This window comes from Oncorhynchus gorbuscha, unplaced genomic scaffold (genome assembly GCF_021184085.1).
Source record: "Oncorhynchus gorbuscha isolate QuinsamMale2020 ecotype Even-year unplaced genomic scaffold, OgorEven_v1.0 Un_scaffold_2646, whole genome shotgun sequence".
Taxonomy (NCBI): domain Eukaryota; kingdom Metazoa; phylum Chordata; class Actinopteri; order Salmoniformes; family Salmonidae; genus Oncorhynchus; species Oncorhynchus gorbuscha.
In genome coordinates, this window is record NW_025747100.1 from 1 (window position 1) to 20174 (window position 20174).

At 47.8% G+C, this 20174-nt stretch overlaps 1 long non-coding RNA gene across 1 annotated transcript; it reads right to left on the minus strand.

Moving 5' to 3' along the window:
* Positions 1 to 774: 774 nt before the first annotated feature.
* LOC124026213 lies at positions 775 to 19711 on the minus strand. The gene is made up of 3 exons (XR_006837266.1): positions 18890 to 19711; positions 2166 to 2354; positions 775 to 1007 (listed from the first exon to the last, which is right to left on the minus strand). It is a non-coding gene; the product is annotated as an uncharacterized LOC124026213 (long non-coding RNA).
* Positions 19712 to 20174: the final 463 nt, after the last annotated feature.

The following is a 20174-nucleotide window of genomic DNA, read 5'->3' on the forward strand; positions in this document are numbered from 1 at the left end:
TTGCTATTCTCTTATGCAAGTGATCAGCCTACTGCTAAATGCATGGCTACAACTCACAGTAAAGGATGTGGGGCCCCCTACAGGATAACTCACGCACACACACCCCCATCCAGCACACACACAGTCCCCTTTAGCTGAACGGATGTGACGGCGGGATTCGAGAGTGACGGACGGCCCAGCTGAGCCAATGGCGGAAGACTACAGACGGACGGCCCAGCTGAGCCAATGGCGGAAGACTACAGACGGACGGCCCAGCTAAACCAATCAAAAGATCCGATCTCCCAGGATCAACCTACTTTCTGTTTTGTATAAATTGTATTGTAACGGTTCACTCTTTCTCTTTTTCCTGCTGTTCTGTGCGAGCGAATGGGAGAGCCGTATATACGTGTACCAGATATTCTCACTCTGAATAAATCTGTCGCTTGTCGTACAATCTACCACCTTGTCTGAATCGATCCTTAACCGGCTCACCCTTCTACATATCCTTTTATCAACACTATACATAACGGTCGGTCTAGCCCGGTCTGGCCAGCCGGTCCAGCACAATTCAACTATACTGTTTTCATCCAACCCCGTCTGGAGGCCTCCAGAAATATCCCTCTCTCTCTCTCACACACACTCTGAGCCGCGCCGAATGGGACTCGAATGTGATGGCATTCGGGAATGTCTACCTGACTAGCTAACTATAAAAACTAAACTAACGTTAGTTGTCAAAGTCCGCTTTTAAATAGTATACATCGTAGTGATAATAGTTAGTGACAGTCACTCACGCTCTAGTTTTGAAGAATCGTGCTGTTCTGAGCCTGTCTGGTCGATACTACTGCGTTGCTACAGCTTGTTCGTAGCAACGAGCTGCTGCCCCAACCGACCAATCACAGCTCAGCCGTCCGCCCAGCGCGTCCCACAGCCGCAGGTTTTCACCTGCGTCATAACGCAACTGCATCACCTCGGATCCCCGGGACGCCATGATGGATCTACATCACCTGGCTCGTCGGAGGTTTGGCTGCCTGTCGACATACGGATAATATCTGTCACTTTACTTTCGCCCTTTCAAATAGAACACAGTGACACATTTTTTGTTGTTGTAATGGGGTTTATTCTGCAGAATACATTCACATCAAAATTATAGTTTGAACAATGTTTTGAGGCTATATAGTGATTGTTTAAATTTAAAACAAAGCTTATATTTTGGGTTCTGATGGGGTACAACAGTTGAAGTAGTTATATTCTTCAAGAATCAATGGTTGCATATCAATTTATAAGTAAACACATTATATAGAAAAAGTAGATTTCCCCTTTAAAGGTTAAACAATGTGGAATCATTAGTGTATAAGTATTTTACCTTTATTTAACTAAGCAAGTCCGTTAGGAACAAATATTTATTGACAATGACGGCCTAGGAACAGTGGGTTAACTGGTCTAGGAACAGTGGGTTAACTGGTCTAGGAACAGTGGGTTAACTGGTCTAGGAACAGTGGGTTAACTGGTCTAGGAACAGTGGGTTAACTGGTCTAGGAACAGTGGGTTAACTGGTCTAGGAACAGTGGGTTAACTGGCCTAGGAACAGTGGGTTAACTGGTCTAGGAACAGTGGGTTAACTGGTCTAGGAACAGTGGGTCAACTGGTCTAGGAACAGTGGGTTAACTGGTCTAGGAACAGTGGGTTAACTGGTCTAGGAACAGTGGGTTAACTGGTCTAGGAACAGTGGGTTAACTGCCTTGTTCAGGGGTGGAACGACAGATTCTCAGCTTGGGGATTTGATCTAGCAACCTTTGTTACTTGCCCAGCGCTCTAACCACTACGCTACCTGCCGCCCCAGTAGGAGAGGGTAAAGGTTAAATTATGTGTTATCATTAGTTTATAAGAAGTCGAAGTGAGAAATGAATGATGTGGAATCATTAGTGTATAAGTAACAGAGGTGAGAGGTTAAATTATGTTAAATCATTAGTGAATGTGATACAGCTGTGTAGCTCAATCTACCTGCCTCACTTAGTCAACCTAGCCCTGCCCCTCTTCTCTTATTGGCAACAGAGGAAGGATCCCTAACCTGTGACCTCTGTTTTCCAGTGTGTCCTCTGCTTGGATGCACAGATTTCTCTCAATGGAGATGCTGGAAAAACCCTGTTGTACAAAACATTCTTCAATTCTCTTACAGTATTTCATACCTTGGGGTCTCAGGCCGCTTTGACTCCAACTCTGTGAGCAATTGTGAAAACGTCTCTACCGGGTCAGAAGACACATTCTGCTCTTCCTTGTAGCCTTGGAAGCTGTAGCTGTGATGGCTAATACTGGACCTGGTAGGAGTGACCCCAGCTCACCAACCATTCCACACCACTTCAATACAGGAACTGGACCTGGGAGGAGAGACCGCAGCTCACCATCCATTCCACACCACTTCAATACAGGAACTGGACCTGGACCTGGTAGTAGTGACCCCAGCTCACCATCCATTCCACACCACTTCAATAGGAACTGGACCTGGTAGGAGAGACCCCAGCTCACCATCCATTCCACACCACTTCAATATAGGAACTGGACCTGGTAGGAGAGACCCCAGCTCACCATCCATTCCACACCACTTCAATATAGGAACTGGACCTTCCAGCTCACCATCCATTCCACACCACTTCAATAGGAACTGGACCTGGTAGGAGAGACCCCAGCTCACCATCCATTCCACACCACTTCAATATAGGAACTGGACCTGGAACTGGACCTGGTAGGAGAGACCCCAGCTCACCATCCATTCCACACCACTTCAATATAGGAACTGGACCTGGTAGGAGAGACCCCAGCTCACCATCCATTCCACACCACTTCAATATAGGAACTGGACCTGGTAGGAGAGACCCCAGCTCACCATCCATTCCACACCACTTCAATATAGGAACTGGACCTGGTAGGAGAGACCCCAGCTCACCATCCATTCCACACCACTTCAATATAGGAACTGGACCTGGTAGGAGAGACCCCAGCTCACCATCCATTCCACACCACTTCTTCAATATAGGAACTGGACCTGGTAGGAGAGACCCCAGCTCACCATCCATTCCACACCACTTCAATATAGGAACTGGACCTGGTAGGAGAGACCCCAGCTCACCATCCATTCCACACCACTTCAATATAGGAACTGGACCTGGTAGGAGAGACCCCAGCTCACCATCCATTCCACACCACTTCAATATAGGAACTGGACCTGGTAGGAGAGACCCCAGCTCACCATCCATTCCACACCACTTCAATATAGGAACTGGACCTGGTAGGAGAGACCCCAGCTCACCATCCATTCCACACCACCCAGGAACTGGACCTGGTAGGAGAGACCCCATCCATCCATTCCACACCACTTCAATACAGGAACTGGACCTGGTAGGAGAGACCCCAGCTCACCATCCATTCCACACCACTTCAATATAGGAACTGGACCTGGTAGGAGAGACCCCAGCTCACCATCCATTCCACACCACTTCAATACAGGAACTGGACCTGGTAGGAGAGACCCCAGCTCACCATCCATTCCACACCACTTCAATACAGGAACTGGACCTGGACCTGGTAGTAGAGACCCCAGCTCACCATCCATTCCACACCACTTCAATACAGGAACTGGACCTGGTAGGAGAGACCCCAGCTCACCATCCATTCCACACCACTTCAATACAGGAACTGGACCTGGTAGGAGAGACCCCAGCTCACCATCCATTCCACACCACTTCAATACAGGAACTGGACCTGGACCTGGTATTGACCCCAGCTCACCATCCATTCCACACCACTTCAATACAGGAACTGGACCTGGTAGGAGAGACCCCAGCTCACCATCCATTCCACACCACTTCAATATAGGAACTGGACCTTAGGAGAGACCCCAGCTCACCATCCATTCCACACCACTTCAATACAGGAACTGGACCTGGTAGGAGAGACCCCAGCTCACCATCCATTCCACACCACTTCAATACAGGAACTGGACCTGGTAGGAGAGACCCCAGCTCACCATCCATTCCACACCACTTCAATACAGGAACTGGACCTGGTAGGAGAGACCCCAGCTCACCATCCATTCCACACCACTTCAATATAGGAACTGGACCTGGTAGGAGAGACCCCAGCTCACCATCCATTCCACACCACTTCAATACAGGAACTGGACCTGGTAGGAGAGACCCCAGCTCACCATCCATTCCACACCACTTCAATACAGGAACTGGACCTGGACCTGGTAGTAGTGACCCCAGCTCACCATCCATTCCACACCACTTCAATACAGGAACTGGACCTGGTAGGAGAGACCCCAGCTCACCATCCATTCCACACCACTTCAATACAGGAACTGGACCTGGTAGGAGAGACCCCAGCTCACCATCCATTCCACACCACTTCAATACAGGAACTGGACCTGGACCTGGTAGTAGACCCCAGCTCACCATCCATTCCACACCACTTCAATACAGGAACTGGACCTGGTAGGAGAGACCCCAGCTCACCATCCATTCCACACCACTTCAATATAGGAACTGGACCTGGTAGGAGAGACCCCAGCTCACCATCCATTCCACACCACTTCAATACAGGAACTGGACCTGGTAGGAGAGACCCCAGCTCACATCCATTCCACACCATACAGGAACTGGACCTGGTAGGAGAGACCCCAGCTCACCATCCATTCCACACCACTTCAATACAGGAACTGGACCTGGTAGGAGAGACCCCAGCTCACCATCCATTCCACACCACTTCAATATAGGAACTGGACCTGGTAGGAGAGACCCCAGCTCACCATCCATTCCACACCACTTCAATACAGGAACTGGACCTGGTAGGAGAGACCCCAGCTCACCATCCATTCCACACCACTTCAATACAGGAACTGGACCTGGACCTGGTAGTAGTGACCCCAGCTCACCATCCATTCCACACCACTTCAATACAGGAACTGGACCTGGTAGGAGAGACCCCAGCTCACCATCCATTCCACACCACTTCAATACAGGAACTGGACCTGGTAGGAGAGACCCCAGCTCACCATCCATTCCACACCACTTCAATACAGGAACTGGACCTGGACCTGGTAGTAGTGACCCCAGCTCACCATCCATTCCACACCACTTCAATACAGGAACTGGACCTGGTAGGAGAGACCCCAGCTCACCATCCATTCCACACCACTTCAATATAGGAACTGGACCTGGTAGGAGAGACCCCAGCTCACCATCCATTCCACACCACTTCAATACAGGAACTGGACCTGGTAGGAGAGACCCCAGCTCACCATCCATTCCACACCACTTCAATACAGGAACTGGACCTGGTAGGAGAGACCCCAGCTCACCATCCATTCCACACCACTTCAATACAGGAACTGGACCTGGTAGGAGAGACCCCAGCTCACCATCCATTCCACACCACTTCAATATAGGAACTGGACCTGGTAGGAGAGACCCCAGCTCACCATCCATTCCACACCACTTCAATACAGGAACTGGACCTGGTAGGAGAGACCCCAGCTCACCATCCATTCCACACCACTTCAATACAGGAACTGGACCTGGACCTGGTAGTAGTGACCCCAGCTCACCATCCATTCCACACCACTTCAATACAGGAACTGGACCTGGTAGGAGAGACCCCAGCTCACCATCCATTCCACACCACTTCAATACAGGAACTGGACCTGGTAGGAGAGACCCCAGCTCACCATCCATTCCACACCACTTCAATACAGGAACTGGACCTGGACCTGGTAGTAGTGACCCCAGCTCACCATCCATTCCACACCACTTCAATACAGGAACTGGACCTGACCCCAGCTCACCATCCATTCCACACCACTTCAATATAGGAACTGGACCTGGTAGGAGAGACCCCAGCTCACCATCCATTCCACACCACTTCAATACAGGAACTGGACCTGGTAGGGAGAGACCCCAGCTCACCATCCATTCCACACCACTTCAATACAGGAACTGGACCTGGTAGGAGAGACCCCAGCTCACCATCCATTCCACACCACTTCAATACAGGAACTGGACCTGGTAGGAGAGACCCCAGCTCACCATCCATTCCACACCACTTCAATATAGGAACTGGACCTGGTAGGAGAGACCCCAGCTCACCATCCATTCCACACCACTTCAATACAGGAACTGGACCTGGTAGGAGAGACCCCAGCTCACCATCCATTCCACACCACTTCAATACAGGAACTGGACCTGGACCTGGTAGTAGTGACCCCAGCTCACCATCCATTCCACACCACTTCAATACAGGAACTGGACCTGGTAGGAGAGACCCCAGCTCACCATCCATTCCACACCACTTCAATACAGGAACTGGACCTGGTAGGAGAGACCCCAGCTCACCATCCATTCCACACCACTTCAATACAGGAACTGGACCTGGACCTGGTAGTAGTGACCCCAGCTCACCATCCATTCCACACCACTTCAATACAGGAACTGGACCTGGTAGGAGAGACCCCAGCTCACCATCCATTCCACACCACTTCAATATAGGAACTGGACCTGGTAGGAGAGACCCCAGCTCACCATCCATTCCACACCACTTCAATACAGGAACTGGACCTGGTAGGAGAGACCCCAGCTCACCATCCATTCCACACCACTTCAATACAGGAACTGGACCTGGTAGGAGAGACCCCAGCTCACCATCCATTCCACACCACTTCAATACAGGAACTGGACCTGGTAGGAGAGACCCCAGCTCACCATCCATTCCACACCACTTCAATATAGGAACTGGACCTGGTAGGAGAGACCCCAGCTCACCATCCATTCCACACCACTTCAATACAGGAACTGGACCTGGTAGGAGAGACCCCAGCTCACCATCCATTCCACACCACTTCAATACAGGAACTGGACCTGGACCTGGTAGTAGTGACCCCAGCTCACCATCCATTCCACACCACTTCAATACAGGAACTGGACCTGGTAGGAGAGACCCCAGCTCACCATCCATTCCACACCACTTCAATACAGGAACTGGACCTGGTAGGAGAGACCCCAGCTCACCATCCATTCCACACCACTTCAATACAGGAACTGGACCTGGACCTGGTAGTAGTGACCCCAGCTCACCATCCATTCCACACCACTTCAATACAGGAACTGGACCTGGTAGGAGAGACCCCAGCTCACCATCCATTCCACACCACTTCAATATAGGAACTGGACCTGGTAGGAGAGACCCCAGCTCACCATCCATTCCACACCACTTCAATACAGGAACTGGACCTGGTAGGAGAGACCCCAGCTCACCATCCATTCCACACCACTTCAATACAGGAACTGGACCTGGTAGGAGAGACCCCAGCTCACCATCCATTCCACACCACTTCAATACAGGAACTGGACCTGGTAGGAGAGACCCCAGCTCACCATCCATTCCACACCACTTCAATATAGGAACTGGACCTGGTAGGAGAGACCCCAGCTCACCATCCATTCCACACCACTTCAATACAGGAACTGGACCTGGTAGGAGAGACCCCAGCTCACCATCCATTCCACACCACTTCAATACAGGAACTGGACCTGGACCTGGTAGTAGTGACCCCAGCTCACCATCCATTCCACACCACTTCAATACAGGAACTGGACCTGGTAGGAGAGACCCCAGCTCACCATCCATTCCACACCACTTCAATACAGGAACTGGACCTGGTAGGAGAGACCCCAGCTCACCATCCATTCCACACCACTTCAATACAGGAACTGGACCTGGACCTGGTAGTAGTGACCCCAGCTCACCATCCATTCCACACCACTTCAATACAGGAACTGGACCTGGTAGGAGAGACCCCAGCTCACCATCCATTCCACACCACTTCAATATAGGAACTGGACCTGGTAGGAGAGACCCCAGCTCACCATCCATTCCACACCACTTCAATACAGGAACTGGACCTGGTAGGAGAGACCCCAGCTCACCATCCATTCCACACCACTTCAATACAGGAACTGGACCTGGTAGGAGAGACCCCAGCTCACCATCCATTCCACACCACTTCAATACAGGAACTGGACCTGGTAGGAGAGACCCCAGCTCACCATCCATTCCACACCACTTCAATATAGGAACTGGACCTGGTAGGAGAGACCCCAGCTCACCATCCATTCCACACCACTTCAATACAGGAACTGGACCTGGTAGGAGAGACCCCAGCTCACCATCCATTCCACACCACTTCAATACAGGAACTGGACCTGGACCTGGTAGTAGTGACCCCAGCTCACCATCCATTCCACACCACTTCAATACAGGAACTGGACCTGGTAGGAGAGACCCCAGCTCACCATCCATTCCACACCACTTCAATACAGGAACTGGACCTGGTAGGAGAGACCCCAGCTCACCATCCATTCCACACCACTTCAATACAGGAACTGGACCTGGACCTGGTAGTAGTGACCCCAGCTCACCATCCATTCCACACCACTTCAATACAGGAACTGGACCTGGACCTGGTAGTAGTGACCCCAGCTCACCATCCATTCCACACCACTTCAATATAGGAACTGGACCTGGTAGGAGAGACCCCAGCTCACCATCCATTCCACACCACTTCAATATAGGAACTGGACCTGTACAACAACATATAGCTAGCTCTCTTGATCTCTCGTGCTTCTCCTTCATTTCTGAGGATATGAATTTGTTCAAAACTGTTCAACTGCTGTCTCTCTCGGAGTCAACTACTTATCATATTTCATGCACTGCAATGTAGCTTGCTGTAGTTTATGCTTTCAGTACTACATTCATTCTCTGAAGTATTGATTGGGTGGACACAACGTCAGTTCTTATTTGTTGGACTTAACTGTTGTTGGCGTCCAATATGCTGCGTTACCGCCACCAACTGAACTATAGTATGAATCCATTACACTTGGTGATACAAAATTGCAAAAGGAAAATGGGGAAATTGGAATAAAAAATAAACATATTTTTAAATACCCAACTAACCCTACACTCATTAAAACCCACCACCTCATTACCCAACTAACTAACCCTACACTCATTAAAACCCACCACCTCATTACCGTACTAACTAACCCTACACTCATTAAAACCCACCACCTCATTACCCTACTAACTAACCCTACACTCATTAAAACCCACCACCTCATTACCGTACTAACTAACTACACTCATTAAAGCCCACCACCTCATTACCCAACTAACTAACCCTACACTCATTAAAACCCACCACCTCATTACCCAACTAACTAACCCTACAGTCATTAAAACCCACCACCTCATTACCCTACTAACTAACCCTACACTCATTAAAACCCACCACCTCATTACCCTACTAACTAACCCTACACTCATTAAAACCCACCACCTCATTACCGTACTAACTAACTCTACAATCAATAAAACCCACCACCTACTTAAAACCCACCACCTCATTACCCAACTAACTAACCCTACACTCATTAAAACCCACCACCTCATTACCCTACTAACTAACCCTACACTCATTAAAACCCACCACCTCATTACCCTACTAACTAACCCTACACTCATTAAAACCCACCACCTCATTACCGTACTAACTAACTAACCCTACACTCATTAAAACCCACCACCTCATTACCCTACTAACTAACCCTACACTCATTAAAACCCACCACCTCATTGCCCTACTAACTAACCCTACACTCATTAAAACCCACCACCTCATTACCGTACTAACTAACTACACTCATTAAGACCCACCACCTCATTACCGTACTAACTAACTAACCCTACACTCATTAAAACCCACCCACTCATTACCGTACTAACTAACTAACCCTACACTCATTAAAACCCACCACCTCATTACCGTACTAACTAACTAACCCTACACTCATTAAAACCCACCACCTCATTACCGTACTAACTAACCCTACACTCATTAAAACCCACCACCTCATTACCCTACTAACTAACCCTACACTCATTAAAACCCACCACCTCATTACCCTACCAACTAAACCTACACTCATTAAAACCCACCACCTCATTACCCTACTAACTAACCCTACACTCATTAAAACCCACCACCTCATTACCGTACTAACTAACTAACTAACCCTACACTCATTAAAACCCACCACCTCATTACCCAACTAACTTACCCTACACTCATTAAAACCCACCACCTCATTACCCTACTAACTAACCCTACACTCATTAAAACCCACCACCTCATTACCCAACTAACTTACCCTACACTCATTAAAACCCACCACCTCATTACCGTAGTAACTAACTAACTAACCCTACACTCATTAAAACCCACCACCTCATTACCCTACTAACTAACCCTACACTCATTAAAACCCACCACCTCATTGCCCTACTAACTAACCCTACACTCATTAAAACCCACCACCTCATTACCGTACTAACTAACTACACTCATTAAGACCCACCACCTCATTACCGTACTAACTAACTAACCCTACACTCATTAAAACCCACCACCTCATTAAAACCCACCACCTCATTACCCAACTAACTAACCCTACACTCATTAAAACCCACCACCTCATTACCGTACTAACTAACCCTACACTCATTAAAACCCACCACCTCATTACCCTACTAACTAACCCTACACTCATTAAAACCCACCACCTCATTACCCTACCAACTAAACCTACACTCATTAAAGCCAACCACCTCATTACCGTACTAACTAACTAACTAACCCTACACTCATTAAAACCCACCACCTCATTACCCTACTAACTAACCCTACACTCATTAAAACCCACCACCTCATTGCCCTACTAACTAACCCTACACTCATTAAAACCCACCACCTCATTACCGTACTAACTAACTACACTCATTAAGACCCACCACCTCATTACCGTACTAACTAACTAACCCTACACTCATTAAAACCCACCACCTCATTAAAACCCACCACCTCATTACCCAACTAACTAACCCTACACTCATTAAAACCCACCACCTCATTACCGTACTAACTAACCCTACACTCATTAAAACCCACCACCTCATTACCCTACTAACTAACCCTACACTCATTAAAACCCACCACCTCATTACCCTACCAACTAAACCTACACTCATTAAAGCCAACCACCTCATTACCCAACTAACTAACCCTACACTCATTAAAACCCACCACCTCATTACCGTACTAACTAACCCTACACTCATTAAAACCCACCACCTCATTACCCAACTAACTAAACCTACACTCATTAAAACCAACCACCTATTTTCACTAATATCTGATCCTACCCCAGGCCAACGACCTGAGAGGACAGACCTTAGTCCACTAGAGAGGACAGACCTTAGTCCACTAGAGAGGACAGACCTTAGTCCACTAGAGAGGACAGACCTTAGTCCACTAGAGAGGACAGACCTTAGTCCACTAGAGAGGACAGACCTTAGTCCACTAGAGAGGACAGACCTTAGTCCACTAGAGAGGACAGACCTTAGTCCACTAGAGAGGACAGACCGTAGTCCACTAGAGAGGACAGACCGTAGTCCACTAGAGAGGACAGACCTTAGTCCACTAGAGAGGACAGACCGTAGTCCACTAGAGAGGACAGACCTTAGTCCACTAGAGAGGACAGACCTTAGTCCACTAGAGAGGACAGACCTTAGTCCACTAGAGAGGACAGACCATAGTCCACTAGAGAGGACAGACCATAGTCCACTAGAGAGGACAGACCGTAGTCCACGAGAGAGGACAGACCTTAGTTCACTATAGAGGACAGACCATAGTCCACTAGAGAGGACAGATTTTAGTCCACTAGAGAGGACAGACCGTAGTCCACTAGAGAGGACATATTTTAGTCCACTAGAGAGGACAGAACGTAGTCCACTACTTTAACCCTATCTGATACTTCCTCAGGCCAACGACCTGAAAAGACGGGACACTACCACTCAACACACCTCTTCTGAAGTCAAATCTACTACCCCCAAGTACTTCTCTGCAGCTGCCACCACAACATCTATTTTCTGTGACCTATGTTCCATCTCTGTGGTACAGTTGATAAACATTGATATTAATGCTAAGAAGCCAACCTTACTGAAGCATGCAGTACCAGTCAAAAGTTTGGACACGCGTACTCATTCAAGGGCTTTTCTACATTGTAGAATAATATTATTGGCCGTATTATTGGCCGAAGTGCAATCATTGGAAAACAAACTGGACATCTACGATTTAGACTATCCTACCAACGGGACATTAAAAACAAGAATAATTTATGTTGCACCAAGACGTGGCTGAACAACATCAAATCAAATCAAATGTTATTTGTCACATACACATGGTTAGCAGATGTTAATGCGAGTGTAGCGAAATGCTTGTGCTTCTAGTTCCGACAATGCAGGAATAACCAACAAGTAAACTAACTAACAATTCCAAAACTACTGTCTTATACACAGTGTAAGGGGATAAAGAATATGGATAATCTAGAGCTGGCTGACTTCTCCGTGCATCGGTAGGACAGAGCAGCTACGTCTGGTAAGATGAGGGAGGGGTGTATCTATTTGTCAATAACTGCTGGTGTGCGATGTCTAATATTAAAGAAGTCTCGAGGTATTGCTCGCCTGAGGTAGAATACCTTATGATAAGCTGTAGACCACACAATCTATCAAGAGAGTTCTTATTATTCGTAGCCATCTATTTACCACCACAAACCGATCCTGGCACGAAGACCACACTCAACGAGCTGTATAAGGACATAAGCAAACCAGAAAATGCTCAGAAGCGGTGCTCCTAGTGGCCGGGGACTTTAATGCAGGCAAACTGAAATCCGTTTTACCTCATTACAAAGGGGTTTCCCTTTGGAGTCCGTAATATTTTTCAAGCCCCAACCGACAAGCACCAGAGCCGTTGTAGTAGGATTGAAACCCTTTGCCTGTTTGATGGCTCATCTGAGGGCATAGCAGGATTTCTAATAAGTGCTCAGTGTCCCACTCCTTGAAAGCCGCAGATATAGCCTTTAGCTCAGTGCGGATGTTGCCTGTAATCCATGGCTTCTGGTTGGGAAATGTACGTAGGGTCACTGTGGGGACGACGTCATCGATGCACTTATTGATGAAGCCGGTGATTGAGGTGGTGTACTCCTCAATGTCATTGGATGAATCCCGGAACATTCCAGTATGTGCCAGCAAAACACTCCTGTAGTGTAGCATCCACTTCATCCGACCTCTTCTGTGTTGAGGGAGTCACTGGTACTTCCTGCTTTAATTTTTGCTCATAAGCAGGAATCAGGAGGATAGAATTATGGTCAGATTTGCCAAATGGAGGGTGAGGGAGAGCTTGATATGCTTCTCTGTGTGTGGAGTAAAGGTGGTCCAGATTTATTTTCTCTCTGGTTGCACATTTAACATGCTGATGGAAATTTGGTAAAATGAATTTAAGTTTCCCTGCATTAAAGTCCCAGGCCACTAGGAGCGCTGCCTCTGGGTGAGCCTTTTCTTGTTTGTTTATGATGGAATACAGCTCATTCAATGCTGTCTTAGTGCCAGCCTCTGACTGTGGAGTTATGTAAACGACTACGAAAAATACAGATAAACTCTTTAGGTAGGTTGTGTGGTCTACAGTTTATCATGAGATACTCTACCTCAGGCGTTTCATCTGATGAGGATCATCATATGTTAGTGGTTAATTTTATCTATATTTCTGCTTTTTGTGAATCCTCTCTTTGGCTGGAAAAATGGCTGTGTTATTCTGTGAATAGGCACTCACCTAACATAATTGTTTGGTTTGCTTTCGTCGTAAAACATTTTTGAAATCGGACACTGTGGCTGGATTTACAACAAGTTTATCTTTAAAATGGTGTAAAATACATGTATGTTTGAGGAATTTTAATTATGGGATTTCTGTTGTTTTGAATTTGGCGCCCTGCAGTTTCACTGGCTGTTGAAGAGGTGGGACACTTCCGTCTCACGTGCCCTAGAAAGGTTAAATGGAAAAAGGCCAGTCTGTGGTGAGTACTCTGCCATTCCGTGGTGAATACTCTGCCAGTCCGTGGTGAATACTCTGCCAGACCGTGGTGAGTACTCTGCCAGACCGTGGTGAGTGCTCTGCCAGTCCGTGGTGAGTGCTCTGCCAGTCCGTGGTGAGTACTCTGCCAGTCCGTGGTGAGTGCTCTGCCAGTCCGTGGTGAGTACTCTGCCAGTCCGTGGTGAGTACTCTGCCAGTCCGTGGTGAGTACTCTGCCAGTCCGTGGTGAGTACTCTGCCAGTCCGTGGTGAGTACTCTGCCAGTCCGTGGTGAGTACTCTGCCAGTCCGTGGTGAGTACTCTGCCAGTCCGTGGTGAGTACTCTGCCAGTCCGTGGTGAGTACTCTGCCAGTCCGTGGTGAGTACTCTGCCAGTCCGTGGTGAGTACTCTGCCAGTCCGTGGTGAGTACTCTGCCAGTCCGTGGTGAGTACTCTGCCAGTCCGTGGTGAGTAGTCTGCCAGTCCGTGGTGAGTAGTCTGCCAGTCCGTGGTGAGTAGTCTGCCAGTCCGTGGTGAGTAGTCTGCCAGTCCGTAGTGAGTAGTCTGCCAGTCCGTGGTGAGTAGTCTGCCAGTCCGTGGTGAGTAGTCTGCCAGTCCGTGGTGAGTACTCTGCCAGTCCGTGGTGAGTACTCTGCCAGTCCGTGGTGAGTACTCTGCCAGTCCGTGGTGAGTACTCTGCCAGTCCGTGGTGAGTACTCGCAGTCCTGATGTCCAGAAGTTATTTTCGGTTATAAGAGACGGTAGCGGCAACATTACGAACAAAATAAGTTACAAACAACGCAGATAAACACATTAAAAAAACAATCGGTTTGCACGTAATTACATTTACATTTAAGTCATTTAGCAGACGCTCTTATCCAGAGCCACTTACAAATTGGTGCATTCACCTTATGACATCCAGTAGAACAGTCACTTTACAATAGTGCATCTAAATCTTAAAGGGGGGGGGGGTGAGAGGGATTACTTATCCTATCCTAGGTATTCCTTAAAGAGGTGGGGTTTCAGGTGTCTCCGGAAGGTGGTGATTGACTCCGCTGTCCTGGCGTCGTGAGAGAGTTTGTTCCACCATTGGGGGGCCAGAGCAGCGAAATCGTCTGCCTTCTTCGCCAAGCCATCTTACGAATCTCCCTTCTACATCATACTGCTGCTACATGCCCATAAACGTGACACCTATAACACTACAGTGTATTTGGCACAAAAAAAGCATAACGCAAATATTCTTACATGACTTTGTCAGGTAATGAAATAAAGCTCAAAAGAACAGACTGTCACCTCTGTTTCACCACGCTCCCCACCGGATCTGCACCGCAGAGCTCCTCACAACACCTTCCATTTCACCTCCAGAACTCAACCTGCCATCACTCTGTTTGAACTTGACACCAATCTTCCTCGACATACTCTCTCCCTTGTTATTGCTAGACTCAAACCCATCCTCTGCCTCAGTCTTTTCAACTTCCTCTCTCTTTCTCTCCAATCCTCCTCCCTTAACCAATTACTTGACTCCTTCTGAAAATGTTAAACCTTTCCAAGCCAAAATCTATTTTTAGCCTCCTGGAGAGACATGCTAAGCCCTGTACTCCCTCCACTTCAAACTCGAGCCATCCAACATGTCAGTTCATGCTGTGAGCTTGATAGGTTGGAGGAGGTCCTCTGCAAGTTGTCATAATTATTGTGTTAATCTATGGAAGGGGGTGAGAACCTTGAGCTTCCTAGGTTTTGTATTGTAGTCAATGTACCCAGAGGAGGATGGAAGCTAGCTGTCCTCCAGCTACACCATGGTGCTAGCCAAGAAGGTGCTGTTGAAGCAACTGTAGATCTTCATGGTAAAATAGTGTGATTTAATAAATGATTTGGTGACGTGAATATATTTAGTACAGTTTTATCTAAAAAGAAATACACTGCTCAAAAAAATAAAGGAAACACTAAAATAACACATCCTAGATCTAAATGAATGAAACATTCTTATTAAATACTTTTTTCTTTACATAGTTGAATGTGCTGACAACAAAATCACACAAAAATTATCAATGGAAATCAAATTTATCAACCCATGGAGGTCTGGATTTGGAGTCACACTCAAAATTAAAGTGGAAAACCACACTACAGGCTGATCCAACTTTGATGTCTTTAAAACAAGTCAAAATGAGGCTCAGTAGTGTGTGTGGCCTCCACGTGCCTGTATGACCTCCCTACAACGCCTGGGCATGCTCCTGATGAGGTAGCGGAATGTCTCCCGAGAGATCTCCTCCCAGACCTGGACTAAAGCATCCGCCAACTCCTGGACAGTCTGTGGTGCAACGTGGCGTTGGTGGATGGAGTGAGACATGATGTCCCAGATGTGCTCAATTGGATTCAGGTCTGGGGAACGGGCGGGCCAGTCCATAGCATCAATGCCTTCCTCTTGCAGGAACTGCTGACACACTCCAGCCACATGAGGTCTAGCATTGTCTTGCAGGGCCAACCGCACCAGCATATGGTCTCACAAGGGGTCTGAGGATCTCATCTCTGTACCTAATGGCAGTCAGGCTACCTCTGGCGAGCACATGGAGGGCTGTGCGGCCCCCCAAAGAAATGCCACCCCACACCATGACTGACCCACCACCAAACCGGTCATGCTGGAGGATGTTGCAGGCAGCAGAACGTTCTAATATATGATAATAATATAATATAATAATAATAATAATATATAATAATATATTTCTCACCAAAAAAGTGTCAAATTCTCCACGGCGTCTCCAGACTGTCACGTCTGTCACGTGCTCAGTGTGAACCTGCTTTCATCTGTGAAGAGCACAGGGCGCCAGTGGCGAATTTGACACTTTTTTGGTGTTCTCTGGCAGATGCCAAATATCTTGCACGGTGTTGGGCTGTAAGCACAACCCCCACTTGTGGACGTCGGGCCCTCATACCACCCTAATGGAGTCTGTTTCTGACCGTTTGAGCAGACACATGCACATTTGTGGCCTGCTGGAGGTCATTTTGCAGGGCTCTGGCAGTGCTCCTCCTGCTCCTCCTTGCACAAAGGTGGAGGTAGCGGTCCTGCTGCTGGGTTGTTGCCCTCCTACGGCCTCCTCCACGTCTCCTGATGTACTGGCCTGTCTCCTGGTAGCGCCTCCATGCTCTGGACACTACGCTGACAGACACAGCAAACCTTCTTGCCACAGCTCGCATTGATGTGCCATCCTGGATGAGCTGCACTTCCTGAGCCACTTGTGTGGGTTGTAGACTCTGTCTCATGCTACCACTAGAGTGAAAGCACCGCCAGCATTCAAAAACATCAGCCAGGAAGCATAGGAACTGAGAAGTGGTCTGTGGTCCCCACCTGCAGAACCACTCCTTTATTGGGGGTGTCTTGCTAATTGCTTATATGTCTATTCCATTTGCACAACAGCATGTGAAATTTATTGTCAATCAGTGTTGCTTCCTAAGTGGACAGTTTGATTTCACAGAAGTGTGATTGACTTGGAGTTACATTGTGTTGTTTAAGTGTTCCCTTTATTTTGTTGAGCAGTGTGCGTGTATACATTATATATGAAACTCCCTGAGGAGGATGGTCCTCCCCCTCCTCTGAGGAGCCTCCACTGACATACACATATGCCAATAAAAACACATGCCATGCCCCCCTCCCCACATAGCTGCAACCATATCCACCCCACTTCTCCCTCTCTCCCCACATGCCATGCCCCCCACCCCACATAGCTGCAACCATATCCACCCCACTTCTCCCTCTCTCCCCACATGCCATGCCCCCCACCCCACATAGCTGCAACCATATCCACCCCACTTCTCCCTCTCTCCCCACATGCCATGCCCCCCACCCCACATAGCTGCAACCATATCCACCCCACTTCTCCCTCTCTCCCCACATGCCATGCCCCCCACCCCACATAGCTGCAACCATATCCACCCCACTTCTCCCTCTCTCCCCACATGCCATGCCCCCCACCCCACATAGCTGCAACCATATCCACCCCACTTCTCCCTCTCTCCCCACATGCCATGCCCCCCACCCCACATAGCTGCAACCATATCCACCCCACTTCTCCCTCTCTCCCCACATGCCATCCCCCCCACCCCTCAGTTTTAGCTGCAAAAGATGCTCAGAACACATTGTAGTTCTCCCAACAACCCACAGTTACCATGTTGTGGACCCTCATCCCCATTCTCACATCAATAACTCTCAGTTTTAGTCAACTTAGCTGAAAAGATGCTCAGAACACATTGTAGTTCCACACCAACAACTCACTAGTGTACCATGTTGTGGACCTCATCAACATCCATTCCACATCAATAACTCACTAGTGCACCATGTTGTGGACCTCATCAACATCCATTCCACATCAATAACTCACTAGTGTACCATGTTGTGGACCTCATCAACATCCATTCCACATCAATAACTCACTAGTGTACCATGTTGTGGACCTCATCAACATCCATTCCACATCAATAACTCACTAGTGTACCATGTTGTGGACCTCATCAACATCCATTCCACATCAATAACTCACTAGTGTACCATGTTGTGGACCTCATCAACATCCATTCCACATCAATAACTCACTAGTGTACCATGTTGTGGACCTCATCAACATCCATTCCACATCAATAACTCACTAGTGTACCATGATGTGGACCTCATCAACATCCATTCCACATCAATAACTCACTAGTGTACCATGTTGTGGACCTCATCAACATCCATTCCACATCAATAACTCACTAGTGTACCATGTTGTGGACCTCATCAACATCCATTCCACATCAATAACTCACTAGTGTACCATGTTGTGGACCTCATCAACATCCATTTCACATCAATAACTCACTAGTGTACCATGTTGTGCACCTCATCAACATCCATTCCACATCAATAACTCACCACAGAACCATGTTGTGGACCTCATCAACATCCATTGAAGTAGGCATCGGCATTTCTCTGAGCCAAGAAAAGTTTCAGGAGTTCCTCCATCTCACTTTGATCCGGTATGCGGCAGCGAGTTGAGAGTTCAGAACACGAACCTGATACATGATTATTGAAATCAGCGGAGAAACTACTAGTACCATCGATCGTCTTGTTTCTTTAGTTCAGTGTTCATAGCCTGTAGGTAGACAGGCCATAATGTCTCGTTTCTTTAGTTCAGTGTTTATAGCCTGTAGGTAGACAGGCCATTATCATCTCGTTTCTTTAGTTCAGTGTTCATAGCCTGTAGGTAGACAGGCCATAACGTCTCGTTTCTTTAGTTCAGTGTTCATAGCCTGTAGGTAGACAGGCCATCGATCATCTCGTTTCTTTAGTTCAGTGTTCATAGCCTGTAGGTAGACAGGCCATAACGTCTCGTTTCTTTAGTTCAGTGTTTATAGCCTGTAGGTAGACAGGCCATTATGTCTCGTTTCTTTAGTTCAGTGTTCATAGCCTGTAGGTAGACAGGCCATAACGTCTCGTTTCTTTAGTTCAGTGTTCATAGCCTGTAGGTAGACAGGCCATCGATCATCTCGTTTCTTTAGTTCAGTGTTCATAGCCTGTAGGTAGACAGGCCATTATGTCTTGTTTCTTTAGTTCAGTGTTCATAGCCTGTAGGTAGGGAAGGAGATGTGTAGAAGTAGGAAGGGAGAGGGAGAGATATGGAAGGGAGAGGGAGAGATATGGAAGGGAGAGGGAGAGATATGGAAGGGAGAGAGAAAGATATGGAAGGGAGAGGGAGAGATATGGAAGGGAGAGGGAGAGATATGGAAGGGAGAGAGAAAGATATGGAAGGGAGAGGGAGAGATATGGAAGGGAGAGGGAAAGATATGGAAGGGAGAGAGAGATATGGAAGGGAGAGGGAGAGATGGAAGGGAGAGATATGGAAGGGAGAGGGAGAGATATGGAAGGGAGAGATATGGAAGGGAGAGGGAGAGATATGGAAGGGAGAGGGAGAGATATGGAAGGGAGAGGGAGAGATATGGAAGGGAGAGGGAGAGATATGGAAGGGAGAGGGAGAGATATGGAAGGGAGAGGGAGAGATATGAAAGGGAGAGAGAAAGATATGGAGAGGGAGGGAGAGATATGGAAGGGAGAGGGAGAGGTATGGAAGGGAGAGAGAAAGATATGGAGAGGGAGAGATAGGGAGAGATATGGAAGGGAGAGGGAGAGATATGGAAGGGAGAGGGAGAGATATGGAAGG